The 9,205-nt window shown below is 36.8% G+C and overlaps 1 pseudogene; it reads left to right on the top strand.

The window, feature by feature from the left end:
• The first annotated feature begins 6,005 nt into the window (after nt 1-6,005).
• LOC133193087 (uncharacterized) lies at nt 6,006-8,879 on the top strand (annotated as a pseudogene).
• Nucleotides 8,880-9,205: the final 326 nt, after the last annotated feature.

Below are 9,205 nucleotides of genomic sequence, written 5' to 3'. Positions count from 1 at the left end.
GTAAATTTTGATGAAAGACCCACATGGGAAGAAAAATCACATCTTAATGAAGCCCACAAGTATTATTGGGTCAGATATGATTCCAAAGTGGTATACTTTATCATATCTTGGAGAATGTCCAACCAAAATATCAGATAGCCCTCTCCCTATCCTTGAAAAACCAAGTCTTCCAACAGTTATGTAGTGTTACTGATGGCCATGTGGATGTCCACAAAACTTTATTAAAAGTCAAAGACTGATATTTCTGGCATTATATATCTGATGATATCAAAATATTCTGTAGGAAATGTGACATCTGTCCTTCAAAAAAGTTGCCCCGTACATTACCAAAAAGACACCTTCAGAAAAATCTGATTTAAATCAGATCCTTTGATCCGCTCACATAGATTGCTACACAAGGATCTGAAGAAACCCCATTCAGGGTCATCTCCTGGTGACCTTTCTAGCAAAAATATTCATTAAACGTTTCACAAATCAGAAAGATCGTTCTTCAGCGACATTCGGGAAAATGAATGTAGAAGAAAAAGTAGCTGTGGAGAAGATCTTATCCTTTCGTACAAAACAAAGAGCTAAAAAAAGCACTAAATATATTTCTGTATAGAAAGGACTCATGTCGTTCTTAAGGAGGTTGATTCCTGCCATCAAAAGTAATGAGAATTTTTTATCAAGTATATTTTTAGATTTTATACACATAGCTTACTTAAAAGTCAAAACAAAAATGGGGGTCAATGCGCTTCTTTTGGCGCTACAGAGCATTTAGTTTGACCTTTTTGCACTGTAAAGAAGTCTTACACATAAATCAATTTTTAAGGTCAGACGATACGTTCCTCAAATATCTGTTTTGTATATCATCATATTGTATGGAAAATATTAGAAATTTTAAATACTTTCTGATTTCTAAACTGGTTTCTAATTGTCTTTAAAAAATTGAAACACTAGAAAATGTGATATTGGCAAATTAAGTTTTTTCCCAAAAGGATTTTATAGGAAACAACATCCTCTGGTATCTTGCACAAATGCCTGGTAAGGTACCTCAATTTTTTGCGAGTAAGCATATTAAAGTAGCAATACTTCAATGACAAAATCTTAGAAAAAATTATATATTATTGAGTAACGTATCGTCTGTCCTTAAAGTTTTTCATCCAATATTTTTTATTCAAATAACTTAGGGGAACAAACACAGCCTTATTTCATGTTGAAAAGACACATTAAAATTTGTGACAACAAAAAAAAATTTCAAATTACTCCGCATGTTCAATTATTTGACCTTTTTGCACTCAAAAAAATTCATTTTCAATAATTTGAAAGTAATGACATTTTACTGAATTTAAGAAGAATGGCTAAAAGTATCTTATATATTCAGGAAAGAAAATAAAAAGTGGGGTCTGTGATGTAAATTTTTAAATATTACTAAAATAGTGCTAATTTTAAGCTTAAAAAAGGAATATTTTTTTTCTTGATTTTCACAATATATTTGCTATATTTATGAAATATGATGATAAAATTCATGACAGTTTATTTGATATATAATTTAGGACCAGTATAAAACAGTTCACTGCACACAATAACTCTGTGTGCAGGCTGCATGGAAAAAGAGGAATCTAAACTTAAAATTCTTTAAATACTTCGAAAGAGAAAAAAAATGATCATTTTCTTCTAAATAACCTTCCGCCACAAAATATAGTTCCTCACTTAATGCTTTTGGTATGGAATTTAATCATGGAGTTTTAACTGAATATAGTTTAATTGGCATTGTAGAATCCAAATTTATTGTAAGAATTAAAACTTTATGCAGAATTTTTGAAATATAGGTTAAGATATAAATCTGCTCAAAAGCTCAGAAGCTCGTTAAATTGACAGGTTACGGAAACCAAGTCACAATTTTCCGTTCGTGTATCATCGGGGCTTTCACTCTGTAACTGAATTCCGAGATACTTCTAAATTCTTGCAAGCAAACGTTTGATTGGATAATTGGAAGGTCACCAGGAGGTGACCCTGAATGGGGTTTCTTCAGATACTTCTGTAGCGACCTATGTGAGCGGATCAAAGGATCTAATTTTAATCAGATTTCCCAACAGAAATATGTGGTGGGAAAGAAAATGGGTCCACTCCCACTTTCAAAAAAAAAAGGAATTCTTACGTTCTTGTAGTGGGTGACCATTTTACCAAATGGGTAGATGCCATCCCCATTAAAATCAAAAAGCCCAAATAATTTCCCATGAACTTTATAAAAAAAATAATACCCATATTTGGGGTTCCCATGGCAATTCACTCTGACGACGGGAGATCTTTTGAATCCAGTATATTTCAAGAACTATGCAATATTTTCCGTTATTAAAAGCTTGTACAACCCCATATAGACCCAAATCTGATGGCAAGGGTGAACGGTCTAACCGCACTATTGAAAATATGCTACTTGCTTTTGTAAATTAAAAATCAAGATTGGGATGAATACATACCCCTCATTATGATAGCCTTTTGGTCCTCAGGCGACGAATCAAGAGCGTCTCGTCCCTACCAAATGGTTTTTGGCAGACTCATCCATTTACCTGTTGACCTTGTCCTTAGCTCCCCAAACCCTGAAATTGATAAACAAATATAGAACTGAATTTTCCAATCAATTAGCCCAAAAAAGAAAAAAAAACCTGGAGACTATCCATAATTTCGCCTGTAATAAACCCCCCAATTATTATCCAAACATAAGAGAATATAGCTAAAAGGTCCACCAACATTTTTATAAACCTGGTGATGCTGTTTGTTTTTATTCTCAAAACATATGGAAAAGTTATCTGGACAGGCGCATATGTCATTATATGGCATTAATGATGTTACTTGTAAAATCAAGGAAAACCAAAAATTAAAAAAGTCCATCATAACTTATTGCAACCATAATGGAGACCACAAACCTTCTCTACCCTTGTAATGTGATGAATGGATCCGAAGTCACTGTCCTATTATTTTCTGCCAATCCATTACACACCGCCTTACCAAAAATTTCTAATACTTCAGATTCAGCGCTACAAATGCTTAATATATGAAAGGGAATTTCCTTGGCCTGGCACTGTGAACGTCATATCACCACAGCTTACAGTGCTTGACCTGCAAATTTTTTCTTTCAAGACCAGACCAAAAACTCGGCTGCCAGGGACACACTTTTGCAACTTGTGAAAAGAACACGGAGATACAACGGAGAGGAGGACCTTGAATTGAAGCATTCCAAGAAAGTCGCGTCAAACTTTGTGATCCATTCATGAAGCCTGCCACTCCCAATCTAGGAAACACAAATCTGGCCGCTTCCAAACCTACAACTTAGCAGACCAACCCACAAAAAAATTCTATGGTAAATCTCCAAAGAAAGCCCCAGCCAAAGCAATACCAGCATTAATGGTCATAAACTTGCCTATTCCAGTTAACTCCGGAGACTCAGCAACTGCCCTCAAAATCACAAAATCTAAAAAATCTCCACATCCAGAATTTACCATCCTGTGTACATGAAATTCACTTAACAACCCCCCTCCGAGCCGACCAAAACAGCTGATATTTCATTTCCAAGTCCACCTTCACCAAAACAAGGGAAGGATATCCCTATCAACCTTGCTCTTTCCGAGTCCAGTAAATTCCGTCTTTGATAAAACCACAGTTGTATCCAAAGACGAGGACCAGGTATCTAGTTTTATTGAGGGCATCATAGATCCTCTAGGAGAATATTCCGTTTCCGACCCCGTTCCCGCTGGGCAGTGTTATAAGCCTACAAATAAGAGAATGTTAAAGAAAAAAGCAATTCAAGATGCATAGAGTATTACTTTAAACATGATTGTAGAAAAAAAATGGAATGGGAGTTCTAAAGCAATGGAACCTGTAATGCAGTGGATGTTTTTACAACCATCAAAGATAATGAACATGAAGTGAAAAAACTTGTAAGGGATGATGATGATGCAACCACTGTTTCAGAAGTGAAGTGGATAAAACAATAGAGAAGTGTAGTGACAAATAGAGAAGTGTAGTAACATATAGAGGAGTGTAGTGACAAAAATAATATCATAAAGAATTTTACAAGTTATCTTCATGCATTACAGAAGAAATAAAAAAAAAAAACCTTCAAAGGGTGATTAGTACAAAAACTATAAATCACATAAAGAAGTATTTTTCTTACGCAATATCAAAGAATAGAAATTCTGCCATATTGACAAAATAACCTTGTAGTTTACCCAGTCATTTATTTGGAAACAACCAAAAATGTGATGCATGATATCTACAACATCCTTAAACCTGTGTGCCAAGGAATCTTCCTGATGGAAAATGCTTGTCAAACCAGGATCTATTTGACAGGCTGCTGGAAATATTTACAACATATGCAGAAAAATCAGATTATCAACATTGGAAAGTACACAAAACAATGAATCTTTCAAAGGACTAGTTTAGTGAAGGTACATGTACATGAATCCTAAGAACAATTTTATTCGCCCAAAGTGGCAGTAGCTCTATGTCAAAAGAAGTTAGAACAAGAGGCCCAAGGGCCTTAACCGTCACCTGAGTATAATATAACCGGAATGACAAGATTACAACTAAGCATGCACGCAACTATCCTATATCACTGGGCAGGAAGTTTTGATGGACGGTTAAGTCACCAATACTACAAGACCTCTGTGATAATGATAACCAGTATGCAGATGCGAAATACAGAATTCTACAAACTGAATGTTTAATCATGAACTCAGTCTGTTGTCAGCAAGAAATTATTTTGGAATAGGTATGCAGGTATGTAAAAAAAAAAACAACCCAGCATATTTGGAAGAATCCAGGTATAATAACACCCCACGCGGCAAGTTAGGTAGATGGAATATTGGTTAAATGAATGATAATCTATTCAATTAATTTAAAATGATGAAAGACCCAATATCAAAAAAAATACAGTATAAGCTTTTCTGTTAGACATGAACTTTAACATGTATAAAATATCTAAAACCACCATATGTGCCAAGAGGAGATAGCATCCTCTGTTGACTGGTCACATCCGCCGTTTTCTTCTGTCACGATTGGGCAAACGAAAAAAAAAACTGTAAACAATTCAGGGATTAAATAATGACTTTACAATTTTTTGTTTGTTGTTTAACGTCTGTGATGAAGTAGAATTACGGTGCTTATCAGTTTTGTTGTTTTATGTGTAAATAGTTGTAATTATATCCTTAGTTTGGACCCTTAGTTGGGAATGTTCGTAAATAGGGCTATTTTTAGAGTAACCGGTTTGGTCAGTGAGAGTCGTTGCTGTTTGTCAAGTGTCCTGTAGTCGATGTTCCATGGCGAATTCCAGAAGTTAGTCTGGTAAACGGGTAGCAAAGAAGTCGGTAATTTTACTACATGGGCATTTCTTTCTCCAGCCGGTAAGCTATAATTTTCTTTTGTGTATATTTTGTGGGCTTTGTTCTAATTTTACCAGGTTGGGATTCATCCCCCGATATCGGGATTTTCTCTGAAATGAGGAATATTTTCTTTTATGGTTATAATACAGTCGCGCCAAAGCAGGGTTTTTTCATGCATTTCAACTCATCCGCGTTCGTTATTTATTTGAAGATAGTCGCAGGATGTCAGCAACTGTAGTAAGTTGAACACATTTATCCGACTTTGTGTGAGTCAGAAATTTTACATAATGTTGTCTAATTAATAGTAATTAACAAATATTAAGATAACAAGAGTGTTTAAGACCATTAACGACAACAAAAATGTTGAAATTGAAAGGTACCTGGAAAGTTTACATGTTATGCCTCCATTTTGAATCGTCACCTAGCTGTGACAATTGTGATTTTATTTCATAAAACTGAAGTAAGGTATAACAATGTATTCTCCCTGGCTTCCGGTAATCCCAGCCTATTTAAAGAAAGAGATCTCGCGAGATCTTCCTTCTTCCGTTTGGCTTCGTTGTTAGCAGACGACTTAATTTTTTTTGTTTTATCTAATCTTCTACAATCCTTTCGGATTTCGTATTCTATATTAGTAATGTTTCGGACATGGATAGTCCTGTTTGTAGCCCAGATGGGGCAGTAGATTTTGGCCAAGATGGCATTTCTGCAAAAGCAGATAGTAATTTGTGTGGCCAAGATGGCGACCCCAAAAAGTGGGGTGGTTATTGCATCCCTAAGAAAAGTTTGCGCAAGGGGCCTATTAATAAAGATCGTTATGAAGACGACAGTGAATCGACCGATCCTTATGAGGATCATAGTTCATCAGATGAGGAAGGCGAAATTGACAATTTCACTTACAAGTCACACCCGAGACGAGCCACAGGCCGACTCTGACGATGAAATGGACGCTAAAAGTTTTGACCACCCACTCATTGATGAGACGGAATACATGCTAGATAAAAACAAGGCAAAGTATGCCAAAAAGTATTTCAAGCTTCATTTGTCAGAGGACAAAATTCGCTCCAGCATTTTGGAAGACGCGCCTATACCAGGCAACCATTTTTTGAATCCTCCGGATGTCGACAATTATCTCTCGGACTTAGTGGCGGATCACAAGTCAATGAAGTTCTTGAAAATGCACGATTCTTCACTAAAATTTGTACAGAAACGAGTTTCTCAGTGCATGGGACCCTTATCTAGAATTTTGGACGAAATGGACAAAGCTGATGAGGGCAGCAAGTCTAGTCTGGAAATAGAAGTGGTGAACTTCCTTGTAAAAACTAAACTCATGATTGGTCAAGTGAATGTTGCGTGTCTTTACGAACGAAGACTGAATTTCCTTGCAAAAATTCTCAAAAGTACTAAGAAAGCTAAGAGCATGTTACTTGAAAACGAGACGAAACTTCAGGACGATTACGTCCTCTTTGGGAACGACTTTTACACCACCCTGTACAGGAAGTCGAAAGACAGAAAGAGTGCACGAGAGATGTCAAGGGACATCGCCAGACCTGTCAACAAGAAACAAAGACAGAGTGTTGACCAGCCCTTTGGTCAGGGACCCTCTGGTGAACAAAGAAAGTCCAGGGGGTCGAGCTACTCAAGAGGCACAGGCACCATTACAAAGAAACAGAGGTATGTCAAATTTATCAATTACGTCACACGTAAACATACCGATAGTAGTAGAACAGATGTCAAAAGTTCTGAGGGATCATCACAATCTCCACTCAGGTATAGAAAAGTTAAAATTAACGGAAATTGTACAAAATCAAATCCCCTTAGGGGCAGGCTAAAACATTCCGTTTCAAATTGGGCAAAGATTACAAAAGACACTTCAATCTTGGCAGAATTAGAAGGGTACAAAATAGATTTCTCGAGAACACCCAGTCAAACATCAATCCCCGTGATAATTTATTCAGAGAAAGAATTTCAAATTTTAGATACAGAAATTCAGGAGATGTTACAAATAAGTGCGATGGAGATTGTAGATCCCAGGAACATAGTTCCAGATCAGTTCATAAGCACTTTGTTTGTACGCCCCAAAAAAAGGTGGGGGGTCACGTCCCATTTTCAACCTAAAACGACTAAATTTGTAATTTACGAACATTTCAAGATGGAGGGTTTCCAAGTCGTGAAAACCATGATGATCAAAAACGACTTCATGTGCAAAATCGATCTGAAGGATGCATACCTTTGTATTCCAATACACCAAGCTCACAGGAAATACCTGAGGTTCAGTTGGGGGGGGGGGGGGGGTCACCTCCTACAGTACACAAGTCTGCCTTTTGGATTAGCAGCCGGTACCCGTCTGTTCACGAATGTTATGAAACCTATTGTAGCAACTCTGCGCAGAATGGGGATTCGACTGGTAATCTACCTGGACGACATTTTACTTCTGAATCAAACCAAAGAAGGGTTGATGAAGGACAGATATTCCCTTATTTGGTTATTGCACAACCTGGGGCAGACCTGCCTACCCTTCCGCTTTTGGCGTAATTCTTCCGCTTTCTACAACGAAATTACGCTGTTACGCCATGAAATTTAATTTTACGCTTTTAAATATTTTTCCTAGACAACTTAATGAAAGGCTAACTTGGGAGTTAAAATAAAGGCTTTCCTAAATAAAAACGAGAAGAAGGTAATTAATACTAATTATTAGAGGGGTTCGGTTCTTGACGACATGATTATTTACGATACAAACAACATACGTAATATACTTTGTTGTTATGCCTTTTGAACGGGTGGCCTGCCAAAAATTAGAAAAAAATTTTGAATGATATGTGCAGTAAGTAAAGTCAGTTTAATTTTCAATTCCGTTTAAACTTACATTGCTTAGAACAGCATAGAGACAAGTAAATGTAAGGAAAACCAAAACGATAGCGCAAATATGTAGAATTTTATTAACATGCAAATGAAATCTGGAATAATGTGATTTTCTATAAATTTTCCAAAAGTTCATTAGGCATGCAAGTTAAATAAGTTTGATATGACTGCATTTAGGATACCAGTACCGTTCACGGTAGCTCAGTCGGTAGAGCGCTCGCTCCGTGATCGGGAGGTCGTGAGTTCGAATCTCGGCTGCGACTGACCTAAGTCGATAAAAAATGGGTAGCAACTGTTCCTTCGCCATGCGCTCGGCACTTTGAAGTGAAAGTTGCGGGTCCTTCGGATGAGACCTTAAAAACCGAGGCCCCGTGTCACGGCAGGCGTTGGCACGATAAAGATCCCTCACTGCTCAATGGCCCTGAGTGCCGAGTAAAGGTCAAAATTTGAAGCCCTTCACCGGTATATGGTGACGTCTCTATATGAGTGAAAAATTCTCGAATGGGACGTAAAACAACATACAATCAATCAATCAATAGGATACCAGTTTTACAACACATGGACTTTTTGTCAATAAATGATTTGAAAACGGAACACTCATGCTTGCTTTGTTTAATGATGTACAATTGCAGGTTTACCTCTGAAATTCCGCCAAAATGAGTATTGAAATGACACACTCGCAATGAAAAGGGTAGGCAGGTCTGCCTGGGGTGGTTGATAAACTGGAAGAAATCAGTGCTAGAGCCCAAACGATAGAGTTTTTGGGTCTAAAAGTGGACTTAGTAGAAATGAGTGTTTATTTACCTCGGGACAAAATTCAAGACATAAAAATGAAATGCCAAAACGCATTAGAATCCAACCACATTACATCACATTAATCCTTCTGACTTTTTTGAAAGTAGAACAATCAAAAAAGTAAGAGGAAGTTTGTACCATCATTTCTTGCTGGAAATCTTTTGAAGGATTCTAATATTCAAGTTATGGAA

This window comes from Saccostrea echinata, unplaced genomic scaffold (genome assembly GCF_033153115.1).
Source record: "Saccostrea echinata isolate AGI-Se365-2 ecotype Australia unplaced genomic scaffold, CSIRO_AGI_Sech_v1 ptg000027l, whole genome shotgun sequence".
In the NCBI taxonomy this organism is placed as follows: Eukaryota; Metazoa; Mollusca; class Bivalvia; order Ostreida; family Ostreidae; genus Saccostrea; species Saccostrea echinata.
Note: the sequence above shows the minus strand (reverse complement) of the source record. Positions and strands in the feature narration are given on the sequence as shown.